This window comes from Solanum dulcamara, chromosome 3, assembly GCF_947179165.1.
Source record: "Solanum dulcamara chromosome 3, daSolDulc1.2, whole genome shotgun sequence".
NCBI classification, from domain to species: domain Eukaryota; kingdom Viridiplantae; phylum Streptophyta; class Magnoliopsida; order Solanales; family Solanaceae; genus Solanum; species Solanum dulcamara.
Genome location: NC_077239.1, coordinates 43812518 through 43827952, shown reverse-complemented (window position 1 = coordinate 43827952; position 15435 = coordinate 43812518).

Here is a 15435-nt window from a genome sequence, read left to right as displayed (position 1 = left end):
CTTCCGATTGATTAAACAACCTTTCCTTTCGGTTAAAACGAGCTTAAGGAACTGTATTTTGTTCAATTAAGGTATGAACATATTCCCTAATTTCATTTATGTGATATTCTTGATGTTCTAGCTATATTTTATAGGTAGGATGCACGGGAAGGTGATAGGAAGCCGTGACTCCATGTTTCTCCCATTTTAATTGATATTTTGGTGAGTAGGTAGTATATGGAGTGGTCTGGCAGATGCTGGTTATTTTATTAAAGTCATTTAAATGTAGGGTGTTGTTGTAAGTGATATGGAAGATTGAACACTGATTGATTTTAACATCTCTTGAGTTTACGCCTACCATATGCTTGTTGAATTGACAACATGACTTGGTATTGGCTGTTATTTTATATTGAAGGAGCAAGGTATAATACAGCCGATGTATTATATTAGAGGACTCAAATCAAGGTATGTAAAGGCGCCCCCTTTCCTTTATTTTCAACCATGAATTTATGTCAATGATAGGACTAGTACTTCAATGTTTAAAACTCATATCAAGGTATGGTACTATTAAAATGTTGGAAGGACATAGTGATGGTCTATAGTTTTTTAAGGGTTTATGTTAGATGAATGTGACGTAAAGGACGATATACATATACAATTGTTGTCGTAGTTGAAAATAGAGTTTGGAGACCCCTTATAGTGGGCACTATGAGCAGGTCTTATACATGTTTTCATTAAGAAATAGTTGTGTTTATGAGGTTCATGTTTCCATATGATTAAGGCCAAAGAATTAAAAACTATTTGCGATTATTGACACGATAAGTTAATAATGGAAGTCCAATTGTATAATTATCGGCATGTGTAAATGAAACATTTATGGGCAAAATATATATGTATACATACAGATTCTAAATGTTAGGGACTTATATAGAAGTAGAAATATAGGTGCTCTTATTCAACATATATGCTAAGGATGCAGAAATACTTTAGTACATTATTCATAAGCCTATTAGACTCCTTGTGAAATCTATTAAGGTTTTTTAAAGTATTGAGTAGGCATACTTATATGCTATTTTAAAGCTTTATATGTTATATGTTGTAACATCCCTCAAAAATGCTCACAAGTGACTTAAGAATGTCTTGGAATTAGGCCGCTCATGTAACGCATTATCCTTAATGTTTTTTTGAAAATCTGAGTTTGAAATATCAATCAAGAGGTCAAAACCTGCGGGATAATAGTTTCAGTGAATTTTTAGGATCCGTAGATCAAAACATAGATTTCTCAAGGAATTGCGCAAATAATAAGGTGGGCGAAAAGTCTGCATTGCGGACTTGCTTACCTCCGCATTGTGGACCTGGCAAGGTTTTTCTGGCCGAGTTGGATTTTTAGTAAGAGAATTTTAGAATTTTCCCTAAATTGTTAGCTAATGAACCTTGACATTTTTAGGACCTAATTCAACTCTATAAATTAACCTAAACCTCTAATTCTATTCATTCTTCTATAATTCACCTACTCAAATATTTCTCTCTCTACAGAAGACTTTCAAGGACTCCATTGAAGACTTCAAGTAAATTCACTCAAGCTCTCCATCAAAACTTTCAAGTTCTTCTAAATTATTTAGTATTTTCACTTAAGTTATGTGGTATTGATTCATGGATTATTTCATCCATGAAGCCCAATCAATTTCTCAAGGTTTTCTATGAAATTAAAGTTTGGTATTTTATGGGTTTTATGATCTCTATTCCTATTGCATGAATTTTGATTCAAAGTCTGATCATGAGTCTATTTTGATATAAAATGATGGTTATTGTATTAAATTGAAGAGTTTTTCCATGAATTCTCCTATTTTGATCTCTACGGTTAATGATGAAAATTATGAGTATTTTTAATTATACTTCCTAATGATATTATCTTTATGAATTATATATGGGCTGATATAAAGTATATGATCATGCATGTTTTCAAGCCAATTACATGATTTTCAAGTCAATTGATCATGCATTCATGTCTTACCCTAATTTCAAGTATAAACTATGATAATAAATTATCAAGTATGAATTATGATTATGTAATTCAATTATGATCATGGACTATAAGTATGTTTCAAATGATAATTTTCATGCAAAATATGGAAAGGGTGACTCAAGGCCCAATATGGTGTCTTAAGGCCTGATGATATGAATTACGTATGTATGATACTTAATGATGAAAAGAAAATTCTCATATTACAAGTATGTTATGAAAATGAGCTACTCTATAATTTCAAACCTATGATAATGACTATGATATGTGAAATTATGATTTCTATGCTATGTATGTATTCCGTGGGATTTGACTTAGCACCGAATGTGGACTTGTGGTGGAGGCTCAAAATAAGGGGTCTGTATATAAAGTCTCTTATCTCATAACTACGTGGCACCATAGGTTGCCTTCATGGCCAAGCTAGTCGATCCACATATAACATATGCATGACCCGCTTAGCAGGGTAGAGTCTACCTTGGCAAGTAGATTTCCCTTTTTCTTTGTTGTATGGGGAAACAACATGATTCCATGTTATAGCTCGCATTGACTTATTGTCAGTTATGGTTCCTATCCCACATATGTATGATCTATTATGTATGCTATGATGTTAAAATATATTTTTTTAAATGTTTTGGTCAATATGATTATCTCATGACTTTATGTACCTCATCTTATCATGTGATTTACTTGACCATTGCATTCAATGATTTACATTGCATGTCACGCTATCATACTTAGGACATTCCAACGTACTAATGCATAATTTTTGCCTATATTGTCTCATAATGTAGGGGTTGATATTGAAGATCATACTCATCCATGTGGCTAGTTAAGCTTTCTGATCTAGTGGTGGTTGTGGTGAGTCCTCATTTATTGGGGACTAGTTATCGAGTTAGTTATTATTTTCAAAGACTTTTGCTATGTTTTATATTGAGGATGAGATAGGAAAATGTCTTCGCCCTCGCCCATATTCATGAGTAGAGGCAACTAGTTGGACAAATATTTTGAGTTTATGTTGTCATATGTCATTCTAAAATTTCTATTCATGGTGTAGATTCTCTTATGATGTTTCTGCTTTTGCTTTACCTTATGAATGCATATGATATGTACAAGAGTATTGGTTAGAGCCCTTTGAGGTTTCAATCATCGTGTTACGACTAGGCCCTAGGTTGGGTCGTGACATATGTACATATTTGTAGTTCATGAGTCTTAGAGATGCCAATTGAGGTTGCAGTCATACAACTAGCTTGAATATATACTGTGTTTATTAGATATACTTGATATGAGCACGGTTGACTCAGTAGGTGATAAGGTTATGAATTTAAGTTACACTACGAATGGTGTACTATCAGTAGGCAAATACAGTAATAGTTGCAGCTATTGGTTACTACACCACCATGGAGGGCATGTCTGGTGGGAAAATTTTTATTAAGTTACTACACCACTGAGATGGCCACTTAGCTAGGTAGGGTCACCATTATGATGGGACTACCCTATAATTCACCGTTAGGGCAGTATGATTTATATATGTGCTTACTTCTTGTCTCCCTTTAGAAAGTTTATGTTGTTATCAAATTTTAGCTCTTGGGGTTACATGTTGTTCCTATCCCTAACTCTCAGTACTGTTGATATACTTATGTTTATAGCTTTCATCCTTACATACTGGTACATGTTATTCATACTAACGTCTTTTTGCCGGGGAACGTTGCATTCGTGCTGAAGGTGCAGATAGAGACCCTAGTCGTCAAGTGCAATAGGACTCCGACATCAGTTGAGAGTTGGTATGCTTTTTTCTTTTGGCAGCTAGGTTCTAGTTTGATAGTATTATGTTTTGATCTTTTTTATAGGTACGCCAGGGCCCTGTCCTGTGCATTATATTAGTTACTCTTTAGAGGCTCTTGTGGATGTGTATGTACAGTTTAGTTCAGGTTTGTTTATGGTCTTGTCGGCCTTTGTTGCTCAGTTCAGTTGTATTATGGCCTACTTGAACTTATGTGATTTTTTAGAGTTTATTTAGTTATGATCTTGTCGGTCTAGGTTGTTGTGATATGTTGAATGATTTGCCTAAGTGTTACAATTCCAGTCGTTATATAGATGGCCTCTCGATTCAGTCAACATCGAGGCCAGTCTCTCCCACCCCCAATTTTGGGGCGTGACAAACTTGTTATAAGAGCGAGATTGTGTCATAGAGAATCCACAAACCCCTATCTAGTAAAGTCTTGCTTATAGGTATGTTGTGCACCATACTTATAAACATAAGGCTAAAGGATATTTAGGAGTTGTTTCACATCTTTCATTAACAGTTCGTTGTATAGAGCAAAGTCATCATTTTATATGAAATTTAATTTGTGCTCTTATTTCAGAATATGCTAGTGACAAGGCAAATAGCTATACGATTAATTGATATGACTTTAGGAGAGGTTCTAGTCGCCCTCTAAATTAAAAGGGACATGATTAGAGGCTCAAAGCGAGTCTTTCGCTCCAGGTAATGTAGCTCCTCCAACTCAAACTAGAGCTACCTCTGGCAGACATCTAGCTCCACCAGCTCTAATGATGTATGAGGGTGACAAAGTTGCTAACCCTCCGACACCTATCACTCCACTAGCATCCCCAAAGGGATAGGGCATTGAGGGAGTTATTCAGTTGATAGCTTTTATAGCTTCTGGATATGAACAAAAGGTTGGAAGGAGTGGAAGTGCCTAAAGGTCATGCGGCTGAGAGTTCCAGATCTGGTGAGTTTTTTAGCCTAATGTTATGACCCGCCACTTGATCTTGAAAGAGGTGGAAGAACCTAGAGTCTTGAAGAGGTTAGTGGAAGACTCTAGATTCTTGTAGAAGCTTGTAGAGAAGTCTTGAAAGACTTGAAATTCTCTAGAATGTGTAGATAGTTCTAGAGTAAGGACTTCTTTGTAACTATGGAGGGACTTGTATGTAAATTTTATTTACATTTAGGCCCCTTAGGAGTAGTATAAATAGATGGGGCATTCATTTGTAGCAAACCATCAAGAAATCAAGCATTCTTCCAAAAATAATACAAAAGACTTTTTTATAAAAACTCTCTTGTCTTTCTTACAATCTAGCGTTCCCTTAGCGACCTAGTCTTAAAGGCGTACTTAAGCTTATAAGATCGTAAAAGATTCGTGAGTAAGTTGTCAAGTACCGCACAGAAGTCTTAGTTGAAGTCTAAGACCATGACAATGTGGTATCAGAGTGAGGTTCTACTAAGGAATATGTCAAGTGAGGGAGACATCAACGTCACTATCGCCACCAACATCAAGCAAGATGTTGGAAGGAAGCACTGCAAGGGAAAGAAGAACTCTAAGAGAAATAAAGAGGCATCGCTTAAGCTTACACCAAGCGAGTGATAATGAGTGAGGCAAGGACTCCGTAGATTTCACGTCCAGCATGGAGTGGATCGCAAGGGTGGATGTTGCTCGGCAGGCTGTAGGGATATTAGGAAAGTGCTAAAACAAGTTCGATTGCAAGTTCAAGTCTCTAGAGAAGTTCACCCTTGAGGAGAATAACAATATCTGGAAAGAGTTAGAGGTGCGCAAGGCTGCCGAGTATGGGATGAAGGTGGTGATCACTTCCTTGGAGTTTTGGCTTATGGACGCGCTAAGCATAATGGAGACCATGAAGGCCGAGAAGGCTACATTCAAAGGAGACATAGATGTTGGGAGATGCATGACGACCAGTGCGGACCGGGAGGCCAAGATTGAGGCTCCTAAGCTACTAATGTTCAAAGGTGCCCGTGATGCACAAGAGGTGGAGAAATTTCTTTGGCACTTGAATAATTACTTCAAGTGTAACAAAGAGAAGAATGACGAGATGAGGATCAACACAGCCATGCTATACCTTTTGGAGATGGACATGTTATGGTGGAAGTGCAAGGAGTCCGAGATCGAGAAGGGTCTATGTACCATCAACACCTACGAGCAGTTTTGGGATGAGTTCAAGAAGGCCTTCTTCCCCAACAATGTCATCTATGAGGACAAACGCAAGTTCCGGGAGCTAAAGCAAACGGGTAGCATACGGGCCTATGTGAAGGAGTTCACTACCCTTACGCTTCAAATCCCTAACCTTACAGATGAATATATGCTCTTCCACTTCATGGATGGACTACAAAGTTGGGCCAAGATGGAGTTGGAGCACCGTCAAGTCAGCACCATCGATCAGGTCATCACCTAAGCTGAAGCCCTGACGGACTTTAAGCATGACAGGCATGACAGGAGTAAGGGCAAAGAAACAAAGAATAGTCATGCCAAAGGTAAGGGAGATCATGGCAAAGGCAAACAGAAATACCCTCCACCTAAGAGCCATGATGCCAATAAGTCTGACCGCAGGAGGTTCGGGTAATAGGGCTAAACCGAGAGAAAGGAGAAGACCGTAAAGGGAAGCAGTTGCTACATATGTAGAGCTCCTCACAGCTATGCTAGGTATCCGTAGATGAAGAACCTTGGTGCCATACTACGTGAGCGAAAGGACAAGGAAGTGGACCAAGGATAGAGTTCTGACACGACTCAGCTAGGCATGATCGGGCTATGTGGAGTTATCATGAAGCAAGCTGAGAAGAAGGGGGATTACTCTGCCCAGTATGTTGACATATCTATCAACGGACGACCATCTCATGCCATGGTGGATTCTAGAGCGGAAGCCAATATCATGACCAAGATGGTGGCAGCAAGGTTGGGGCTAAGTTATGGTCCAAAAAATGCCTGCCTGAAAACAGTCAATGCCCCATTGACTCTCGTGTGTGGAGTCGCTCATGGAGTAGACATAACATTGGGCAAGTTTCAAGGTAAGACAAGCTTCACTGTCGCCCCTTTAGATATCTTTGACATAATACTTGGGAAGGAATTCTTCCAAAAGTACCACACGATAATCGATCCCTACCTCCAACAACCCTTGGTGATAGAGCGAGAGGTAACCTGCATGGTACCTCTAGTTAAGATGCCAAAGAAGGAAGGACAAGCCCACCCATCGGCCATGCAGTTATGAAGGGCCTAAAGAAAGAGGAGCCGACGTCCATAGCCACCATTGCGAGCTTGGATGAAGACAATGGTGCTAAAGAGACTTTTCCACCTTACATAGAGAAGGTTCTTGAAGAAAATAAAGATGTGATGCCCAACTAGTTGCCAAGACACCTACCTCTAAGGGGTGAGGTAGACCACAGGATCGATCTGGAGCCAAGATCAAGGTCGCCCGCATAACCACCATATTGCATGGCTCCACCTGAGTTAGAGTAGCTGAGGAAGCAGTTGAAGGTGCTCCTCGAGGCCAGTTATATCCTTCCATCCAAGGAACCTTATAGCGCGCCAGTGTTATTTTAGAATAAGAAGGATGGCTCGTTGCGCCTATGCATAGATTACCAGGCACTCAATAATATGACCGTAAAGAACAAGTACCCTATCCCGCTTATTGCCAACTTGTTTGATAGAGTTGGAAAAGCCAAGAACTTCACCAAGGTGGATCTAAAGAAGGGCTACTACCAAGTACGCATAGCGGAGGGAGATAAACTGAAGACGACATGTGTGATGAGGAACGGAGCTTACGAGTGGTTGTGATGCCTTCGGCTTAACCAATGCACCCGCTACCTTTTGCACACTAATGAATAAGATCTTCCACCCCTACTTAGACCAGTTTGTGATAGTCTACTTGGATGACATAGTCATCTATAGCAACACCTTGGAGGAGCACGTGGAGTATCTAAAGAAAGTGCTCCACGTATTGCACTAGAATGCAGTCTTCATCAAGTGGGAGAAGTGCGAGTTAGCCCAACATGAATTGCACTTATTGGGACATGTTATCAGCCAGGGAGAGCTACAGATGGACGAGGCAAAATTTTAGGCCATTATAGAGTGGAAGGCGCCCAAAAAAGTAACCGAACTTAGATATTTTCTTTGACTTACTAACTATTACCGCAGGTTCATAAGCACTTACTCCGCCAAAGCCGCTCCACTTACTGAGCTATTGATGAAGAATAAGCCATGGGTTTGGAAGTGACAGAGGAGCTGGTCCTAGCATTGCCTGACTTCTCCAAGACATTCGAAGTGTATACAGATGCCTCCGACTATGACAATGGGGGAGTATTGATACAAGAGAGGCACCTTATTGCCTTTGAGAGCCGCAAGCTGAACGAGATAGAATGGTGGTACACTGTGCAAGAGAATCAGCTGACACCTATCGTCCATTACCTACGCACGTGGAGATATTACATAATTGGCTCCCAGTTCTTAGTCAAGACCAACAATGTGGACACTAGCTACTTCCAGTCATAAAAGAAACTCACCCCAAAGCAAGCTAGGTGGCAAGACTTCTTGTCCGAGTTTGACTACGAGCTGGAGTACAAGCCGGGCAAAGGCAATATTATGGCCGATGCCCTTAGCAGGAAGTTTGAGATGGCTGCCATCACCATGGCACATTGTGAAATCTAGGATGCAATCAAGGATGGTATGCAGCATGATCCAGAGGCAAAGAGGCTTATGGAGTTAGCCGCTCAGGGCAAGACAAGGCGCTCCTAGTTAGAAGATGGACTCTTGCTTACTGCTAGGCGAAGGATCTATGTGCCAAAATTTGGAACTATCAGGCGACAAATCATGAAGGAAAGTCATGACACATTGTGGGCTGGACATCCAGGGCAACATCGCACAAGGGCATTGATTGAGGCAATTTACTACTGGCCAAGCATGCGGGATGATATTGAATGCTATGTGCAGACTTGTCTTGTGTGCCAGCAAGACAAAGGAGAGCAACGTCAACTAACAGGACTCATAGAGCCCCTGCCCATAGCGGAGCATCCATGGGAGAGCGTGACCATGAACTTCATCACATGCTTGCCGAAGTCGGATGGGTATGGGATAATTATGGTCGTAGTGGACAGGTTCTCCAAGTATGCCAGCTTTATGCCCGCCACGGCAAGTTGCACTGCTAAGTAGTCCGCCAGACTATTTTTCAAGAATATGGTGAAGTATTGGGGATTGCCAAGGCACATCATTAGCGATAGAGACCCATGTTTCACCGGGAACTTTTAGAGAGAATTGTTCGAGATTCTTGGCATGAAATTTCACTTCTCCACTAGTTTTCACCCGCAGACCGATGGACAGACGGAGCGAGTCAATGCCTGCGTAAGTGCAACTTGAGGCACTTTGTGAGCTTACATCAGAAGGATTGGGCGAGGCTTCTGGACGTAGCCCAATTCTCATACAACCTATAGTAGAGCGAGGCCACAGGGTGGATACCATTCAAGCTAGCCATAGGCCAACAACCACAAACTCCACATTCACTACCGGACGTATTTGAAGGAAAGAGTTTAGGGGCCTATCACATGGCCAAGGGATTTGAGGAACAACTCAACACTGCCAAATCTTATTTGGACAAGGTAGCGAAGAAGATGAAGAAGTTTGCCGACCACAAGCGTTGTCCTATGGGTTACAAAGTTGGAGACATGGTCTTGGTCAAGTTCAACCTAAGGCAATTTAAGGCATTAGGAGGCATGCATCAAAACTTGGTGTGAAAGTACGAGGTCCCATTCAGGATCATTGCCAAGGTTGGTAAGATCTCCTACAGGTTTGAACTACCACCGCATCTTAAGTTCCATCCAGTCTTCCATGCTAGTGTCCTCAAGCCGTACCATGAAGACAAGGATGATCCTAGCCGAAGAGAATCAAGTCGGGCGCCCCTTATAATTACTGCCTTCTATCATCGAGACATCGAGGACATTATGGACTACCAGGCCAAGAAGAAATAGGGACAACAGGCCACTGCTATATTCTTAGTCCATTGGAAGGGACAATCTCTGAAGGAGGCCACCTGGGAGAGGTATGAAGACCTATGGCTATTTAAAGACAAAATCTGGGAGTTCTTGCAGCAGCAGTACGCCGCAGTTGTCGCCACATCAGGTAGGGGAGAATGTTATGACCCGCCACTTGATCTTGAAAAAGGTGGAAGAACCTAGAGTCTTGGAGAGGTTAGTGGAAGACTCTAGATTCTTGTAGAAGCTTGTAGAGTAGTCTTGAAAGACTTGGAATTCTCTAGAATGTGTAGAGAGTTTTAGAATAAGGACTTCTTTGTAAATATGGAGGAACTTGTATAGTAAATTTTATTTACACTTAGGCCCCTTAAAAGTAGTATAAATAGAGGGGGCATATATTTGTAGCAAACTATCAAGCAATCAAACATTTTTCCAAAAAAATACAAAAGCCTTCTTTATAAAAATTCTCTTGTCTTTCTTACAATCTCGCATTTCCTTAACGACCTAGTCTTAAAGGCTTACTTGAGCTTACAAGATCATGAAAGATTCATGAGTAAGTTGTCAAGTGCTGCACGAAAGTCTTAGTTGATGTCTAAGTCTGTGACACTAAGTCCCCCAGTTTTCACCTGATATGATCTAAATGAGGACCCCCAATATTTTATTGATCAGCTTATAGAGTATTGAAAGTGATTCATGCTATAGTTAAAAAAATAGTAGAGTAAGCAGCATTTTGTCTATGTAACATAGCTATATTATGGTATGAGGCATGAGTAAAATCTATGGGAACTAATGCTCCTTCATTTGAATGCAAAGAGTTCTCTCATGCTTTTATAGATCAGTACTTACCACGAGACCTTCGACTTGCTCGAGCTGACAATTCTTAGATTTGCAGTATGGCAGTATGAGTATGCATGAGTATAGCCTTATGTTTAATTCTTTGTCTAGATATGCTCCTTATTAGGTTTAGCCGATGGAAGACAAAGTGTATCAGTTTATATCAGGTTTAGGGTCTCATGTGGCTCGCGAATGCTTGGGAGTGTCTACTCAGGAAGATATAGATATTGCACGGATACAGGCTTCCATTCAGAGGGTAGAGGATCTATTTCATCAGCTATGAGATACTCTCAAAGAGCAAGAGAAGAGAAAAACATCTAGGACTATGGGCTTTTATATAGAACCTCGAATGGACCTCGAGGCTCAGTCATCTAGGAAGTTACTAGACCTATAGAGAGTCACCCTTCATAGTGGTAGGAGTATTCAGAGTAGGGAAGGCAATCAGTTCCACATTGTGCTTAGTATAAAAAGGCACATTCTGGAGCATGTCATCAAGAAAAGAATGTATGATATGAATGAGCATATCCGGGGCATACTAAGCGATATTATCCACACAAAGAGAGAGGTCGTATTATTCAGCAAGCAAGCTCATAAATTGTCATGACCCAACCCCGTGGACCGCGACTAGGGTCTGACCTGGACCCCCGTGTACCTATCTGTTAACCATAGTCAAATTAGACTATATATAACGTGATACTGCTCACAAAAACCTCAATGGGTTAAAACTTTTTCATGTTCATATAGCCTCCTAGATATAGGAACCAAACACATGAACCCAGTGGGTGATAAAATATTCATACACATGTAGCCTCTTTCATTTACATCCTGTCATGAAAGGGAAATCCAGCCGACAAGGCTGCCATAATATAATAGCTTTTACAACATATCACATAGTCATAACCGAAATAAACTCCTAAATAATCCACACACATATGTCTACAGACCTCTAAGAATAGGAATGACAATATATGGCGGGACAGGGCCCCCGCCGTACCCCTGTATAAACAAATATATACATCGTAGGACTAGTACCTAAAAGCCAGGCTCTGAAATAGTGGAGCACTTCCAATATAGCTGAGCGGAAATCCTAAGCTGGCGGATCTCCGAAATGAACATCTGTACCTGCGGGCATGAAACGCAGCCCCCCAAAGAAAGGGGGTCAGTACAATACATGTACTGAGTATATAAGCCTACATAATTGAGATAAATACTAAAATAGGGATGCAGAAAACCAAGTATAGTATTTAATAGGGTACTGTACCTGTATCTCATAAAATGAAGTCATGTATACCATTATCACATACCGTATTTGGCCAATTCGGGGACTCGGTATTACAAACACATCATCTATCATGATAGGCGTATGCATATTATTAGCACTGTAGGATGTACAACCTGATCCATGTATACAGCAAGCACATGCCGAGGAACGACGGCCCGATCCATATGTCACATGATAATGCCGAGGTACGACAGCCCGATCTATATATTACATGATGACGCCAAGGTACGATGGCCCGATCCATATAATGCATAATAATGTCAAGGTACTATGGCTCAATACGTATAATGCATAACTTGTCGTGGAACGTACGACCCAATCCTTACATAGCAAAATGTACCGAGGTACGTTTGGCCCGATCCATACATATATCATAATGCATATACGTGCACACAAAACTCTGTAACATTTCAAACATCCCTTAGATATCATCATCAAGCATGTTCAAGAGCCCCTAGGTATAGGAGCTTACACATCCCAACCCTATTCAACCTATAGGAAGCTCAAGGGTCGTAGTTCAACTACTTCAAGTCCTTTATCATTCAAAAGTGGGTACAAGTCATGAGTTACATCCAGAATCTATAAATAGGGCTATATCCAAATCCATATCCTATAGCACCTTTAGTCTAGTCTTTCTAGAAGCAGGAAAAGACAAGATTTACATGCACCACTTTCTATCACATGGAAGACTTGTAAAGTAATGACTCAACTTGTTACAGGAGTTCTAATCAGTAGGGAGTGAACAAGAGTCTTAACTCACCCTCAGAGTTTTAAGAGTGGAATAACTTTAAACTTCATATACATAATACTTACATCTAAGTCATGCCAAAAGAGAGGAAGAATAACTTTACATACACTACTTCTCAACATATAGAAGACTTGAGGAATGGAAGCTTAACTACTTTAAGAGTCTTAACATTCAACAGTGAACACGAATTATGAATCATGACTCATGTTCAGATATCATAAATAGATTTACACCAAGATTAATACACATATCACTTGTCACATAGATCTAGGACATGACCAAAAGAAAGAACAGATAGGCTTTACATACTTTTACCAGAACATGCCAAAAGAAGGAATAGCTTTACATACCTTTTACGGACTTTTTTTAATCTCGTCGTCGTCCTCCAAATCTATTTAACATGGAATCAATATGATTATCAACCACTTTAGACTTTTCCAGCATCTTATATTACCTACGAGTATTCACAATATTTATTTCCTCGCTCGCCTTCTCGACTAGTTCCTTAACTAGTTAAGGCGTTAACGGAAATTGGGCAGCACCTCCCCTATAATATGCCCTATCCGAATTTCTAATTACAGTACTAATAACTACAGCCAACCAACAACAACAACCTGCAGCATATGTATAAGCAGTTCACACCAACATAATACAACACGAACTACAAATGACTCGCTCGAAACCACCATACCAAAATAGGGTTTCTAGTTCCCATTTTGCAAAACCCGTAACTATATAAAACGGGGGGTCGGGTGGATACAACCAGAATATACCACACCCATTTTAGAATACTTTTAGGCCCTGCAACACGACACCACGCACCTGCATCACAACACCATAAGCACAACACCTTGGTTCGGCTACAATTCAACTATAGCGACTCCAATTTAGTTAGTTTTTAATGTCCAGTACTTATATGAAGTTCTTAAAATTACAGCAGCATAAAATATGTATAAATCACCCTATTATAAAACCATAAACTTCAAATTGAAAGTAAATACCTCACCTTCCCCAAATTGGCAAAAACTAGCCAAAACCTAGCCTCGGAAGTTCCTTAGAGTGCTAAAAAGTAGTGGACTATTTATATCTTTTTGGTGCTGATACAAAACATAACTTTATGTTATTAACACCCTCATAAAATTTCAAAACCCTTACCAAAACGTGGGAGAAGAGAACCACACCATACCTTAACGAACGGCTTCCTAAACTTGCTGAAAATTGGCTTCGGAAGCTCTTGTTGCGGCTGAACTTCGGTGGCTGTTTGAAGACCTATATTGCTGCCCCAATTAATTAATTTAAGTTGTTACAAACCTTAATTTAACTGAGAAATACCTTCTTTTATTTTGTTCCAAATGCTGAAGAATGAACTATGTACAGCATGTAATACATATATATATACCTTATTAGGAGGTGACACATGGAATCCCCTAGGTGTGACACATAGCAGCCCCCTAGGGCGCCACCTCAATCATGCGGCCAATCCAAAGCTGCAGCATGGGGTCCACCCCAAGTAGGTGAGTCACCTACTTACTTCAAGTAGGTGCATCACCTCCTTTCTTCAAGTAGGTGCATCGTCTCCTTATCTCTCTTCCAGAGTTTCATAATCTTATCTCACTTTAAGAGCCTATGTGTTCCTTGCTACTTAAGCTCGATGTGTACTCAAGTAGCTTAGTATGCAAAATTTCCCAAATAAAAGCTTTCACAAGAACGTCGATTCCTACAACTCACTACTTAGCCTCCAACTTATTTCGGATTCTTGTAACCCTATTTCCAATCTTCTCTCTTATAGAGTATCTCCTTCTCCTTTCCTTAGGATTATTTGATAACGTTATAGATTATCCGACTCACATGACGACTTCTAAGAAACTTAAGAGCCTTTCTAGAAACTTAAAAAGCGTTCCAAGGTACCAAACTATGGGGTGTAACATCCTTCCCCCCTTTAGAACATTCATCCTCGAATGTGAACCAAAACCTTCCTTCGGATCTTATACCAACTATATGGAGAGTTCCTCTATCCCATTGCCATAACATATACTTTCACCGAGCAATCAATATCAGAGTTCCAAAGGTTAGGATTACTTGTAGACGTAGGGAATAGGGACGGATACTTGTGTTTACTTTTCTCTTTCGCTTCCCGGAGGTCACCCATCCTAGTACTACTCTCTCCCAAACATGCTTAACTTTAAAGTTCTGATGAGATCCGATGCGTTTGTGCTGGTATGATCACATCCACCCCTTAGGGGATTTCGTTTGAGGTTTAAGCGTTCCCATTTACATATGATAGCTTCGGTTGATTTTCTCTTATGCTTGAAATTCACTTGTCCAGTTCCCCCTTTAGGGTGTATCCATGTCATTGTCTGTTTATTTCTAACTTTCCAAATGCATATGAGTCCTTTCCAACCTATTTAGTATACTGTGCTATTTTCATATCTTCTTTTACATCACCTATACTTTAGGTTACCCCTGTATGAAACCTTAATACAATCATGAGGTGCTTAGAATCCTCAATATATAGTACCAACTCCAGTCTTGAACACTGGTACTCGAGTAATATCCTTACTGTAGCAGTGCATTTAAAGCCACATTTCATTCGTCCCAATCAATAATTAGCTTATCACCGTTTATCCCGGTTGATCAACTCAGTTGGTGCCTTAATATGTCATTTTATCTAGATCTAGGTGTCATCTCTAAATCATCTCTTAGTCTCACTAGTCTTTTCCAGATTCTTTTTCCATACCCATATTGACCTCCTTGTTACTATTACCATCACTTTAGTCATTAACTTATTTCTCAAGGTCAACCTTACTCGTAGTTTAGTC